Source organism: Rhinopithecus bieti, unplaced genomic scaffold (genome assembly GCF_001698545.2).
Source record: "Rhinopithecus bieti isolate Rb0 unplaced genomic scaffold, ASM169854v2 scaffold_66246, whole genome shotgun sequence".
Taxonomy (NCBI): domain Eukaryota; kingdom Metazoa; phylum Chordata; class Mammalia; order Primates; family Cercopithecidae; genus Rhinopithecus; species Rhinopithecus bieti.
This window is the reverse complement of record NW_016826110.1, coordinates 856,295-871,781: the sequence shown is the minus strand read 5'-3', so window position 1 is coordinate 871,781 and position 15,487 is coordinate 856,295. Positions and strand designations below refer to the sequence as shown.

General features: G+C 40.0%; 2 protein-coding genes across 6 annotated transcripts in view; one reads left to right on the top strand and one right to left on the bottom strand.

Moving 5' to 3' along the window:
* Positions 1-5,115, bottom strand: part of NEK1 (NIMA related kinase 1) — a 203,017-nt gene extending 197,902 nt beyond the window's left edge. The window contains exons 1-2 of the mRNA XM_017863295.1: positions 4,901-5,115; positions 4,464-4,587 (exon numbers count right to left, since the gene is read on the bottom strand). The gene's annotated coding sequence lies outside the window, so the exon portion shown is untranslated. The remainder of the gene's footprint in view (positions 1-4,463; positions 4,588-4,900) is intronic.
* CLCN3 (Cl-/H+ antiporter 3) overlaps positions 4,615-15,487 on the top strand; it is a 111,118-nt gene continuing 100,245 nt past the window's right edge. For 2 of the 5 annotated variants that reach the window (XM_017863296.1, XM_017863301.1), the window contains exon 1: positions 11,085-12,631. The gene's annotated coding sequence lies outside the window, so the exon portion shown is untranslated. Of the gene's footprint in view, positions 4,978-8,772; positions 8,845-11,084; positions 12,632-15,487 lie in introns of those variants that run through there. The other 3 variants (XM_017863299.1, XM_017863297.1, XM_017863298.1) reach the window with 3 other exon arrangements.

Sequence of the window (15,487 nt, the reverse complement as noted above, 5' to 3'; positions counted from 1 at the left end):
TACATGTTTCAGAGCCTCTAAGACTTTTCATTCACAATGTCTAGTATCTCATCAAAAAATAATGATGCACACTTATTAAAAAAAAAAACACATAGACTCGCAAAAGACTTAAATATGAAATTATCAATAGAGGACTTGAAAGTAACCATGATTAATATGTCTAAGAAAATAAGATAAAAAGATGGATAAAACAGACTTTTTTTAAAAGATGGAGAATTTCAACAAATAATCAAAATTTATTTAATTTTTAATTTTTTATTTTTTTGAGAAGGAGTCTCGCACTGTTGCCCAGGCTGGAGTGCAGTGGTGTGTTCTCTTCTCACTGCAAGCTCCGCCTCCTGGGTTCACACCATTCTCCTGCCTCAGCCTCCCGAGTGGCTGGGACTTCAGGTGCCCACCACCACACCTGGCTAATTTTTTTGTATTTTAAGCAGAGACCGGGTTTCACTGTGTTAGCCAGCATGGTCACGATCTTCTGACCTCGTGATCCGCCCACCTCAGCCTCTCAAAGCGCTGGGATGACAGACGTGAGGCACCACGCCCAGCCTTAAAATTTATTTTTAAAAAGTGGACATTCTAAAGCCAAAATATAAAATAACTGAAATTAAGAACTCATTCATGGATTTATGGCAGACAGGACACAGCAGAAGGCAGGATTAGTAACCTACAAAATGAACCAACAGAAAATACTCAACAAAAAAACTGACAGAAAAATACCCCCACACCAGGATGGCGGGGCGGTGGTGGAGAAAGAAATGTATAGGAAGACTCAATATCATAAAGATTTTCATTCCTAATCTCTATAGTTAATGCTGTCCTAATAAAAACATAAGCTTTGGGGCTTTCCCATGTGGGGACAAAAAAGTTCATTTATTTCCTCATTTCACACTAACCTGAGTTCTAGATGCTAAAATACTGAAATGTAAGAAATGAAAGCATAATAGTAATAAAATAAAACATGGGAGAATGACTTCTCTCTTAGAGTGGGTAGCTTAAGCACAACACAAAATCAAAAAGCTTTGAGGGATTAGTATGACTAGACCAATATTTTAGCTATTACAAAGACGTCACTTTTCTAACAAAAAGCTTGTACGTATTTATATGACCAAAAAACACAACAATCCAACAGAAAAGTGGACAAAGAATATGAAGTTCAATGTTAACACCAAGAATGAATACAAATTATGTTAAAATGTGCCACAATACCAAATCTCCTGTAAAACGATATACAATTTTGCGTGGGCATGGTGGCTCATGCTTGTAATCCCAGCACTTTGGGAGGCTGAGGGAGGTGGATCTCCTGAGGTCAGGAGTTTGATGTCAGGCTGGCCAACATGGTGAGACCACCATCTCTACCAAGAATACAAAAAATTAGCTAGGCGTGATGGCGCGTGCCTGCAGTCCCAGCTACATGGGAGGCTGAGACAGGAGAATTGCTTGAATCTGGGAGGCAGAGGTTGCAGTGAGCTGAGATCAGGCCACTGCACTCCAGCCTGGGCAACAGAGCGAGACTCCCTCTCAAAAAAAAAAAAAGAAGAAGAAGAAGAAGAATTTTAAAGTACAAGGAGTAAGTTTTATGTTATGTATATTTAACCACATTTTTTTTTTAAAGTACAAGAGACAGCATGTTTCATCAATTAGAATGGCAAAACTCACAGTTGATTATTGTACCATACTGTGGGGGAATAGAAAGAAACAATATGGTGGGAGTATAAATTAGTACAAGCACTAAGGAAAATAATTTGGCAATATCTACCAAAATTACAAGGGTACAGAAACTTTGATCCAGTGATTCAATTTCTAGGAATTTACCCTATAAATATTTCCTAATGTAGGAAAGCAAAGTATACACAAAGTTATCCTCTGCAGCACTGTTTCTAACAGGGCAAAATGTAACCATCCACATACAGTCAACACAGCAACTTTTATACTAATATAATTTCTCAATACACTGTTAGATTTTTAGGGATCAGAATAATAAATATGGCATGCTATCATTTGTTTGGTAAAAGGCAATACGCAAGCATATATTTATGCTTACAGTTACTCATATATGTGTATAAATATATATATATAGATATAGATATATGTATGTATATATATACACACATGCACCCCTGGCTTGCATAAGTAATAACTATGGAGAGATACACAATAAACTAGTAATATTGCCTACAGAGAAGGTAACTGAGTAGTTGAGAAGATTTTTCAATCTTTTGTACTTTCTGAATTTTGAACCATACAAAGGTATTATCTATTCAAAACAATAAATATCAAAACAATAATATCTGATAGAAATAGTAAGAATACTGGCTAAATCAATTTCTCCAGTTAAAATCCTTCAACAATTCCCCATCTCCAAACTCCTCACTTTTGACATTCAAAGTTTTCTATGGCATCATACTTCTTTTCAAGTATATGAACTATGCCCCAGAAAAAAGTAACTCAGCCTCTAGTCAAATTAGACAGCTTTCCTCACATTTTACTAAGAATTTCTTTTCTTTTTTCTTTTTTTTTTTTTTTTGAGACACAGTCTTGCTCTGTTGCTGGGGCTGGAGTGCAATGGTGCCATCTCAGCCTCCCAGGTCCAAGTGATTCTCCTGCCTCAGCCTCCCAAGTAGCTGGGATTAGAGGAGTGTGACACCATACCCAGCTAATTTTTGTATTTTTAGTAGAGACTGGGTTTTGCCATATTGGTCAGGTTGGTCTCGCACTCGTAACCTCAAGTGATCCACTTGCTGGGAGTACAAGTGTGAGCCACGGTGTCCGACCCAGAATTTCTTTTTTTGTTTTTGAGAGAAGCCTCGCTAAGTCACCCAGGCTGGAGTGCAGTGGTGCTATCTCGGCTCACTGCAACCCCTGCCTCCCAGGTTCAAGCAACTCTCCTGCCTTAGCCTCCCAAGTAGCTGGGATTACAGGCACACGCCACCATGCAGGGCTAATTTTTTGTATTTTTTGGTAGATATGGGGTTTCACCAGGTTAGCCAGACTTGTCTCAAACTCCTGACCTCAAGTGATCCGCCCACTGTGGCCTCCCAAAGTGCTAGGATTACAGGCATGAGCCACACACCCAGCCACTAAGAATTTCTTCAAAGCCACAAATAAGCAAATTTTGATATAATAAAATTTTGTGAGCCACACATAAAAAATTTTAGAGTATATGAATGGAAAAGCTCAACTTCGATCAATCTGGAACACATACTTAGGTTAAGCATTAAGCTCTCATCAGGTGTTTCAGATTTTCTATAGACAGGCTGTCTTGAAGGGAAACATTGGTAAAGGCATGGCAACAGGTTTCCAGAAGTCTTTTGGAGCTGTCTGCAGCTACAAGCCATACATACGTACAGTTCTCCCTGAGCAATAAATACCATTTTGAATAGTGGGAGGGGGTCAATTTATCTTCTCAGGGAAAGAAGCTCTTTATTTTCCTTTATTCGAAAAAGCAGAATGCAAAATGGAATTTCTATTAGACTTTTCTCAAAATATTTTTTTCTTCTCTGTAAGTCTACTCAGACAATATTCAACAGATATAGTAGTGGAAACTACCAACAGGCAAATAAAGAATTTACATTTGTGAAAAGGAGTCATGTTCATGACTTAGATTAGAAAGCAGGACATTAGACAGAGCAAAATTTACTTGGAATACAATGTCAATGTATTATTCACACGACCTCAAAAGAACTCCTGTGGTCAAGTTTGACAACCTTTATTAAATTCCTGACAGTGACTTTTACTGTGAAAAAACCTGTTTTCCCACAATATAGGCTCCTTACATTTCACCTAGAACAATGGCAAGTTTAAGTGAAACAGACCTGTAGAACCTCTAATACCAGACAAACCTAAACTAGAAACAAGGAGTTACTTCTCTCCAAATGTGGCTCCCCTCCCATCAGCTCTACAATACTGCTGCATTTAAGAAAAGGTCATTAATTTAGATTGGATGCTACTTCTAATCCTTCATAAACATTTCTAATGAAACTTACCAAGGCAATAAAAAATATTTCTGCTTCTTAAAGCAGATCTTAAAGAACAAAAAATAGGCCTGCATAAAAAGTTATGCTAAACTCTTAAAGTAGTAGGACTATTAATGCCTTACATATGGAAACTGTCAAATCATGGAAACGGAAATCTAAGATTACAGGGTAACCAGCTAACTACCACTCATATTCGCTTCCTAACTGGACACAACATAAGCAATGTAAACGCTTGCTTACCCATACTAAGATTCCTATTATTTTAACCCCATTACCGCTCTAGTTTTTAAAAATACCGTAATGTCCAAGAATCGCTTTGGAATACAGAGTGTCTTAGAGAATTAACATTTAAATGAGATTAAGGTATTTTCCCTGCAAATAAACTTAAGGTATCTTTGTAATCTCAATATAAGCTGGTCTACGCAAATCTCATTTCCAGGATGATTTTTACCATTTTGCATGTCATTGCTTCCCCCAAGTGGAACTCACCTCAGTGACACAGGACGTTAGTAGAAATAACGGTGATGACTAACAAGCGTCAGTCTAGGTGTGGCAGTCTTCCTATGGGGCTTAATAAAGCAGAGGTACCATCCCGCATTTTGAAAATGACATCCTGAAAGAGAAACCAAGTCTGTCTAACCAGCAGCAGCTCACAGTCTAGACTGAAAGGGGTCACTGAGACCCTCCACACCTGACACTCGCCTTCAGTTGACGCCACGGGTTTGACTCCGTCCTGCCTCGGGCGACGCCCGTAAGACAGGTCGACACTACCCCGACGCAACAAACAAACTGGTTTCTGAGCCCCGTGGAAACGGCGGGGTGCAGCAGGGGGAGTGCCTCCGTCACCGCCTCTCCAACTTCACAGAGGTCGTTGCTAGTGGCCACGTCGGGGTGGGGAGGGGCGGCATTCGGGACTGGGAAGCTACCTGACTGCCACGTGCTCCTGCCTCGCAACAGCGGCTCTAGATTCCGAGTTATGGGGACAACTGCTCGAGACGCCAGGGTAAGGACTCCGCAACCTACCGTCCCAAAACCCTAGAGCGAATGCAGACGAAGGGGGAGCGGCCGGCGCGTCACCGGCGCTGGCGTGTGACGTCAGCGCGCGGAAGGCGGCACGCAGCGGAGGCGGCTGGGAAGAAGCAGCGAGGATGTGCTAGAACCGTGGGGTCGGGTAGGGTGCTGTGCGAAGGGACGGGCGTGGCGGGCTCTGCAGGCAGGAAGACAGAAAGGAGGAGACGTGAGAGATGAAAAGGATGGAGAGAGTGTAAAGCTGTTAAGAGTCATGCAGAGATGCGGGAGAGAACTCACTAGTGGAAACCAATTTGGAATATAAAGCATATAAAATGTTCCCACACCTACTACACCGAGAAAGGGACTTTTTTATTTTACTTGAAAGCGCACTACTTAGGGATGCTACATTTTTAAGAGTAATATTGCTTTAAAAAGCAAGCCTTTTCGTATTACATCTTGGATGGTTGAAACAGAAGAATGTTTAAGTCTTGAGATATTTTTTAAAAGCTGTATGGGGTTTTTTACACCTTTAGATCTAACGTATGTATAAATTGTCTGTATATCGAAGGGTTTGGCAGGGTATAGCAGTCTAAGTACCTGTTTTCACTGCAGGACTGGCGAAGGTAGGAAGAGATTCCCCTAAAACTATAATAAGGGATATCATCTGGTGTCATCCTGAGTGGCCCTACTCAGGGCAACTTTATTCCTAACCAGGGACGTTGAAAGATTTTGGCGGCTTTGCCAGAAGATGGCGCTGCAAGTCACCCAACCTGAAAAGCTGGAGAGTTTGCCTTGTTTTCTCTCTTCGATCTCCATACAGCTACAAAAGACTTATTTTCCTCATTCTTTCTACTTCTAGACTACACTCCTGTGGGACCTCCCACCCCCAGTTAGTAGGAATTTTGATGTCTGAATGCACAATTGTAGTTCTACCCACACCCTTTTGTACATCAAAGTGAAGTGAAATGTTGCCAATTACTAATCTAAGCAAATTCTTTTTGCTGCTTACAGGAAGAATGGCTAGTCAGCTAACCTTCTTAGATAATTCTTTAGGCTCCTGTCATAAACTATTGGTAGGACTATAAATTGCTACAGTCTTTCTAGAAGGTATGCTAGCAGTATGCATATCCTTTGACTCAGCCATTTAACTTCTGGGACAAGTGAGCAATGATTTATATACAAGGATAACCGTTATTGTTTATAACTAGAAAAACTAGAAATAATGTAAATGTGTAACAATAAAGAATTGATTAAATTAAAATATATCCAAACAATGAAATACTCTAAAGCCATTTAAAAGAGTAATACAGATCTACTTTATTGACATAGAAAGATACCATTGATACATTGATGAGTAGATAAAGCAGGTTACCTAAGAAGATTACTTGATGATTTCCCTTTCTGGTTTATATACCCTTGTACAATTGAATGGTTGTTTTTTTTTTATGTTTAAACAAGAGTGCTTTGGGACTTTTCTTTAAATATTTTGTTGGACTTTTCTTTCCAACAAAAAAGTTTTTGCTTCTTGCAACAAGCCAACAACACAAGTACACAAAGACAAAGCCTACCATCGCCTTCCCAGAGCTCCCTTCTGTGCTGTCCTCCATGAAACCAATGTTAACAGTTAATTAATATCATCTACATTTTCTCTAAGTTCCTAAAACATAAGCATGCATTTTTATATTGTATGTATTAGATTTAGTCTTTTTTTGTTTTTTGTTTTTTTGGGTTTTTCTGAGACAGGGTCTCATTCTGGTTCCCAGGCTGGAGTGCAGTGGCGCAATCTTAGCTCCCTGCAACTTCCACCGTCCAGGCTCAAGTGATTCTCCCACTTCAGCCTCCTGAGCAGCTGGGACCACGGGTGCGTGCCACCACAGCTGGCTAATTTCAGTATTTTTTTGTAGAGATAGGGTTTTACCATGTTGACCAGGCTTCTTGTGTGTGTTTTGTGTAGAGATGGGTTTCACCATGTTGCCCAGGCTGGTTTTGAACTCCTGAGCTCAAGTAATCTGCCTGCTTTGGCCTCCCAAAGTGCTGGCATTAAAGGCATGGGCCACTGTGCCTAGCCGGGACTATAGTATACACATTATTTTGCAACGTACATTTTTAAATAGTATCACATGAACATCTATGCGGATATCAACTAATTCTTGTGAATGATATTGATATTTCATGATATGGCTATACCAAAATCTACTCCATTCAGTAGACATATTGTTTCCAATGGTATAATTACTTCTGTGGGATAGATTTCTAAAAGTAGGTTTGCTGGGTCAAAATGTATGCATATTTTTTCACTTTAATACTCCTATGTCTTGGTTATGGAAATTTCTTAACTCCTTATGAATAGTGGTAGTACAATATATTAAATGGAAGGGGACTAGCAGTATGCCTAAGGTATTCTACTAGAGATTTTTCAGAAATACAGTCTGCCATGCATTCACAATTAAACATTAAATGTTAGATGATGGGGAAAAACATATTCAAGGAATGGATATTGTTATTCCTTTCTAAAAAGCAGGCAGCAAGGTGAAACAAAATAGAGAATAACGAATTAGAGCAAATGGTTGGTATAGAACTACACTATTTCCCTTTGTGAAATTATTATGTAAATGATTTTATTAAAAGACCATGTATTTGTGAAGGTATAAGTTCTGATTATACTCACCTACAATCTTTTGTGATTAGAGAAGGGCCTACAATATTAAATATGAAGAAAAGCATTCCCTAAAATTCAGATCTCTTACAGACATGTAATATTCAAATCCAAGGGAGGAAAAAAAAAGTCAGTCTTGACATTTAGTACTCCATCTTGCTACATTCTAGGCGAGAAATTTTTAGTTATTTAAGCCACATTCCTGAAAGTCTACTCTAGCCTTATGTGGTTTGAACTCACCATTAACTCTGTGTAGCTACGAATTAAACTGTAGCAGCCTACTGAATTTCTGGATCTTAATCTGGTAGGCCCAGCTCCGTATGCAAAGATAAAACATCACTTCTGTGATGCTAGTGGAATCAGGAGGAAATTCTAGACTAGAACCATGCTACTATTTTCATAATAGAATGTTTTAATCCCTTCCATTCTCTCTCTTTCCAATGTGTCTGAGTGTCTGAAATACAAACAATAAGATCAAAGTTCTTTTTCTTTTTTTTTTGAGACAGAGTTTCACTCTTGTTGCCTAGGTTGGAGTGCAGTGGCGTGATCTCGGCTCACTGCAACCTCCACCTCCTGGGTTCAAGTGATTCTCCTGCCTCAGCCTCCCGAGTAGCTGGGATTACAGGCGGTGCCACCATGCCCGGCTAATTTTTGTATTTTTAGTAGAGACAGGGTTTCACCACCTTGGGCAGGTTGGTCTCGAACTTCTGATCTCAAGTGGTTCACCTGCCTCAGTCTCCCAAAGTGTTGGGATTACAGGAGTGAGTCACCGCTCCTGGCAAGATCAAAGTTCTTTTTCTGAAACAACTCATAAATACATGAAGTAGAGCTATATAATCTTGTTTGATTTTTCTGTGGAACTTTTTAAAAGTGTATTGTTTTAAGTTGTTATGGGAAGTAATCCTATTTCTAGGTTTTTTACCTTAAGGAAAGTTCAGAGTAACTTGACTGGTCCAGAGAGCAAGACAGAAAAAACTGAGATATGATTCCCAGTGCTCTTTACTTTGCCACTGCAATAAAATAGCATCATACAACTTGCCACTCCCAGAGAGAGAGAATTGTTGGCAGAAGGCAAGGTTTGCATCACCTCCACTCACTGGTAATGTCTACCATTTGTTTCTCTTGTTTCAGTCTGCCAGGGTTCCAGATATACTGGTGAACAGGCTATCCTACACCTGGTTGTAATTGGTAAATTCTTAGACTGTGAGTGAATCTTTTTGTCCTTTTTCCCTTTCCTTGAGGCCCCAAGAGTTTTATTGGTTGGTTGGTGGGGAAAGTGTGAAGCTAATTTAAATATCGGTTGAGTATTTGTTATTATTAACTTAAACTCCAACCAGTCCTAGCCAAAAAATCTGATTTACAGTAGAAGAAACTGACCTTTTCACATAACTTATTTTGCTATGTCTCCAAATACTTCCTGTATACTGGGGGCTTTTTAAAATATGCATACTGAGACTTGTGGTTAAAAGATGAATTTAAACACCCTATGGCAGGCAAGATAACACCCCCTACCCCACCGCCCCAATCCCTGAAACAAGTGAATATATTAGATTACCTGGCAAGGGGGACTTATATATGATATGAGAAACATTCAGCCTTCCATTGCTGGCTTTGAAGATGGAGGAAGGGGGCAATGAGCCAAGGAAGTCAAGTGACCTCTAGAAGCTGCAAAAGCATGGAAGTGGATTCTCCCCTAGAGCCTGTTAAAGAAAGCCCGGCCAACATACATTTTATTTTTTTTTTTTTTTTTTTTTTTTTTGAGAATGAGTTTCACTCTTGTTTGCCCAGGCTGGAGTGCAATGGCGCAATCTCGGCTCACCACAACCTCCACCTCTCGGGTTCAAGTGATTCTCCTGCCTCAGCCTCCCGAGTAGCTGGAATTACAGGCATGTGCCACCACACTTGGCTAATCTTGTATTTTTAGTAGGATAGGGTTTCTCCATGTTGGTCAGGCTGGTCTGGAACTCCCAGCCTCAGGTGATCCACCCGCCTCAGCTTCCCAAAGTGTTGGGATTATAGGCATGAGCCACCACGCCCAGCCAACTTGATTTTAACCAGTGAGCCCTATATCAGACTTTTACCCTACAGAACTCTAAGATCAAAAATTTGTACTGTTTCAAGCCACTAAATTTGTGGGAATTTGTTACAACAGCACGTGGATACTAATACAAACTCTTCTTAGGGTTCTGGGAGCAGTTATTTACAGTATGGAGATGAAGTGGGCTGTTAAATTATTTTCATATGAGAGAAAAGCCCATAGTTGGGTCTGTAAACCTCCTTACTGGTAATTATCCGAGCCCTGAGAAGTTCCTTCTTAATCACTCCCACTAAAACAAGGGATCTGGTAAGGACGCCAATCAGTCAGCATCCTTTCTGTAGTATTTACCACAATGGATGAGATCAGGCTGCAAGTATTCACATTAGGGCACTTAAAATGTACCAAAAATCTGGCTATGGTGCTTACCCTGTTTCTTCCCACCAGTCTGCTGAAGAGGAAGTTCAATATCACCAGATTCTCTGACAAAAACAGCAGAGGAATTACAGAGAACGTTTTTTCCCAAATGCAATCTATTGTTTTATCACCAAGCAATCACATACCACATTGTTTAAATATATTGCTCCATATGTAACTCAGTGTTTCTGACTGAGCCCCTCAGATCAACTGGAAAGAATTAAACACAGGAATGCTTAGGTCCAACATTGGAACAATTAAGACAGGATTTCTGGGAATGGGGCCTAAGCAAGGATATTTTTCTGAAGCTCCCTAGATGGCCCTGATGCAAAGTGAAGATTGAGAACTACTGGTGTGATAATTATGTATGCCAGAAACCATGACTTTAAAATAAGTTTTCATAAAGGAATAAGGTAGTGCATAATAGGAATAATATTACAAAAAGCCAAACATACAAATAGACTTGTTCTTGCACAGAGAGATCCTTGGAACAATCCTCCATTAAGAAACTAAGACACTACCATGAAAGAACTTTTTATCCTTATAGAAAGCAGGTAAGATTGACTAAGAGAGCACAACTACTGTCTACATTTTCAAAATCCACGTGCCTTTCCAAAATTAGCTACGTAACCACAGTGAGTAAATGTCTTTTGAAAAATTCCATTTAGTTTGAAAAAATTTTTGCCTGCTTTTCCACATTTTCTAAGAAGAATCTAAAGATCTTGGTCAACAGTGTCCCAGGTAAGAGAAAATCGTGCTTGGATATTTCCATAGTTCTACACACTCTACCTTGATAAAAGTAATGAAAGAGGTCCTAAGAAGCTTGACTGCACTGTGATCACCACCATGGGTACTATACCAGCTCTGAAGCCCAGAACTGTCTTTGAGAATATTCAATTCTGCCTTAGAAGAAATAGAACAAAACTCACGTGTTACTAGCCTGCAAAACAGTCAGTGGAGCACATATATGTAAAAATAGAAAAGCCTGGCGAGACCAGGTCATATTTAATATTGATGAGGCGTAAAATATACAACACGCACTTAATATTCATTAATCAGTATATATTCATAACATACTAAATACACTGGAGATATTAAACGTTCACGGGTCTTAATTCTGCCACCCAGTGGTAACACTCAAAAGTGATCTCGCCAAAGAAATGAAAACCTGTATCTGCTCACCAGGCTATTAGCATGCTACTGCAGCGCCCTGCCCCTGCATCGGAATATAGCTCCTTGAACATGGGATCAGGTTTACTGAATTCTATGACCCACGCTGGGAGCTCAATGAAAGTTGCTAAACGGAAATGAAACCAATTCAGACCGTGTAGAAACCCCAGATTATATCTTTTCTTCAAACGTTTAATTTCCAAGCAGTATTTTGAGAATGCGTGATGGCTAAATTCGAGTTATCCTTTTTGTATGTATGTTAGGCACACACCCGGCGATGACATACAAGGCGAGGTGACACCACCGCACTCCCGGCCCGCACATCACCTATAAGCACAGGGGGCTTTTGGTCCTGGTTTATTTCCGAAGGCTGGCACTTCTCTTCCATCTAAGTTTTAGGAATCTGTGCTCGTCGACGGCTGTCAATACTTTTTATTTTCAAGGCTGATGCCTGCCAGAGTTTCACAAGCTGCTCCCGGACGCTGTGGTCTCTCGCTGGAGTGGATCCGAACTCCGCGTGACGCTGGGAACGGTCAGCGCCTGTTGCCTCACGAAAACGTCTCCCACAAGCTGGCCGCCTCCCGCGAGGTCAGCGGCAGGGCAAACAGGAATGCGTGAGTGACGTGAGCTAATCGCTAGTGAAAGGCTTCACAGCCCTGGCGGCCCTCAGAGCCAGGCAGCTCGCTCGGCTCCTCCTCCTCGAGACCCAGCCTCGGCCCGCCCACCATTCCCACGCCGCCCAATAGGTGCCGACGCGGCTCAGAGAGTGGTCGGAGGAGGAGGTGTCGGGACGGCCGTCGCTGAACGGCCGTTCACGTCAACGTAGTGACGTCACGCGTCGACGCTGGGGACGTACCTGTCGGGCTCCTGACTCTTGCCGTTTCTCTTCCCCTTCCGTGGGTCAGGGCCGGTCCGGTCCGGAACCTGCAGACCCTTTCCCAGTGTTCTAGTTCGCCCGCGACCCGGAATAATGAGCAAGAAGGGTGTGGTGGGTTGAAAGCCGTCCTACTTTACTCCCGAGTTAGAGCATGGATTCAGTTTTAGTCTTAAGGGGAAGTGAGGTTGAAGATTTTTATTTTTAATTTTGGGCAGAAGCAGGTTGACTCTAGGGATCTCCAGAGCGAGAGGATTTAACTTCATGTTGCTCCCGTGTTTGAAGGAGGACAATAAAAGTCCGACCTGGCAAAATTTGCGTAACCTCTGCACTAGAAAACGTCAGGTATCTTTTAAATCGCGATAGTTTTCGTTGTGCCAGGTTTTCTTCGGTGGAGCTCCCAGGGTAGCTAGGTTTTAGGTTTGAAATAGATGCAGAATCCAAAGGCAGCGCAAAAAACAGCTACCGATTTTGCTATGTCTCTGAGCTGCGAGGTGAGTTGCATTGTATGAGCGAAGATTCGTCAGCTCTCCTGTTCACAGATTTTGGGTCAACTATGAGGCCACAGCCCTCATCTTGGTTTCTCTTATAATGTACCTACATAATGTTGAAAGGTACATCACGAATTGGGATGCAAACCCATCCTGATTAGGTATATACCCTCAGACATTTCTTTAAAATTTCACACATCTGCTTCAGGAACCGTCGAAGGACCTCTGAATAGAATGGAAGTGGGTTCCAGGAGAAGATTAACTTTAAACTTAGAGGAGTGGGTTTAACTTTCGCTTAATTTTCCCTAATTTAAAATAATATTCAGTTTTCTATCTTTAGATATATGTGTATGTAAAATATTTTTTGTGTATATATATTTGTGGTTTGATCTTAAACTTGACCAGAAACTGCCTTAGAATCTCAGAAATTAACTTTGCATGTGGTATACTTTACTTGTATGGCATTTTAAAACTGCGGAGCACATAGAAGATAATTACATACGCATTGTGCGTATTAGAAACCGAGATTTCTGTTTCCTTTGGAAAGAAATTCCTGTTCATGGCATTGAATCAGCAGTGACCATACCTTTTACATAGATACGTAATTCAGAAGTTCAGTTCTACAAACGTAAACTTTTTGAGCTGTGCAGTTCAGTTACTGCAGCATCATTGTGACTTGTATAATTGTTGAATCTTTCCAGAATTGCTTTTACTTTCATCTTTAAAGAGTTAATTTAGAATTTTTTTTTTGATGAGGTCGGTATGGAGATAACTATCGGTCAATTCTACGTGCCTTTGTGAGTCACTACAAAATAGTATTTGTTCAGTTCAAGAGTACGTATGGGAGTTAAAGTACTTGTGTATATATTGTTCTTTCATCTTAAAAGGTGCTGCTGCTACTCAGTGTCTTGTTCTAAAATACAGCTTTAAAAACCTGTGTGTGACCTACAGATATTTTCTCAACTTGAATATGCGTATGTGGCCTCTAGTTAATACAGACTGCCACTGTTGGCAGAATTCATCACAGACTGCATACCCTTCCCACCCCTTACTCCCCTTAGCACCTCGAAAACTTTGCTGCTTTGCTTGAATGATGAGTCAAAATATTTTAAGAAGTCAATATGAATGTATAGAAGCTACATTTTTACTTGGAAATTGTGCTTTAGCATGTGTTATCAATCATGCATAGCTCATTAAGAATGTAAACATTTGAACTACTTTTGGATAGACGTGGTTCAGGGGGGCAGATTTGTTCGTGTTATGGGTTTGTGTTAGTAAATTGGCTATTTTTCAGGTCATGTTAGTGCTAGGCTTTCCATTTCCTGTTGTGACATGTTGGTCACAACATGTTGGTCATAATTTTCAGACGGCTCGGGAAGTCAGATTTGATCTCTGTGGTGGGTCTTATATCAAAACAGTATCCTGTGGGGTTTGGCCGCTATCACTGCTAAGGACTTCCAACTTAGTTTGGTAGTCTAGTTTGGTAGTCAAACTTGTCAGCAGGGACCAAAAATGTATAATATTTTATAATAAGTGTTAATATTTATTGAATGCATTCTATGTTTTCAGGCTCTTTTCCAATTAATTTTTGTGAGTTATCTCAATTTTCACACCAACCCCACGAAGGAGGTACTTTCACTAATCCCGTTTTACATTCGTGGAAACTGAGGCACAGAAAATTTAACTAACTTGCCCAACAGTAACTATCAGAACTGAGACTGAAGCCTGGGAGTATGATTTCAGAGCTCCTGCTCTTTGCTGCACAATACTGTAGTTTAGAATAGTCAAAATGCTAGAGAAAAACAAGGAGAGACTTGGCTTGTAGGTTCAATTATAGGAGCAATGTAAAATTACAGAGAGTCTGGGAAACTGTTTTTAAAGGGAATACTCATAATCTTACTACTCTAATAAACATTTTAAGTTTTTAAATATGCACATTCACATCTGTACATAACCATTGTAGCTGTGATTCATTTTGGTTCTTAAAGATAAATCTTTAGTGAAGTTTAAAATGGAGATTGAACCCCACTGCCTCACTTTCGTTGTTGAAATCCAGAGATTTGATCTGCAACTTTGACTGGAACCAAGTTAAACAAATATATTTCTTGCTATTTCTTGTGGGAAATAATTGAACAGTTTCCATCTTTTAAATCATGAAGACTATTTAGTTTTCAAAGTTTCTGTCTTCCACAGAAACTTTTATTGGTTTATTATGTTATCTTTCTTCCTTGTTATAATCTGAGCGTTGTATTTGTATGTGTGTTTATTCCTTTGTCCTTTTGAAATCCTCTAGCATTTATATCCGCTGCCCCTGAGGAATTTGGGGTTTTTTTGGGGTCTGTTTTTATTTATTTTTAATTGACAAGTAATAATTGTATTTATTTATGAGGTTCAATGTGATGTTTTGATAAATGTATATATTGTAGAAAGGTTAAATCAAGCAAATGAACATATCCATCATATCACCTACTTGCCATTTGTTTGTGGTGAGAATGTTTAAAGTTAACTTTTAGCAATTTTGAGGTATATAGTACATTATTATTAATTATAGTCACCGTGCTGTGCAATAGATCTCTAAAATTTATTCCTCTAACTGAAACTTTGTATTCTTTGACTAATCTGTCTCCTTTCCTATTTCCTCCCCTCTCCCTAGCCTCTGTAGACCACCATTCTGCTCTCTGCCTCCCTGAGTTTGACTTTTTTTTTATTTTACACATATGTGAGATCATGCAGTATTTGTTTTTTGTGTGTGTCTTGTTTATTTCACTTAGCATAATGTCCTCCAGGTTAATCCAGGTTTTTGAAGATGACATAATTTTCTTCCTTTTAAAGGCTGTATAGCATTCCATCCTGTATACG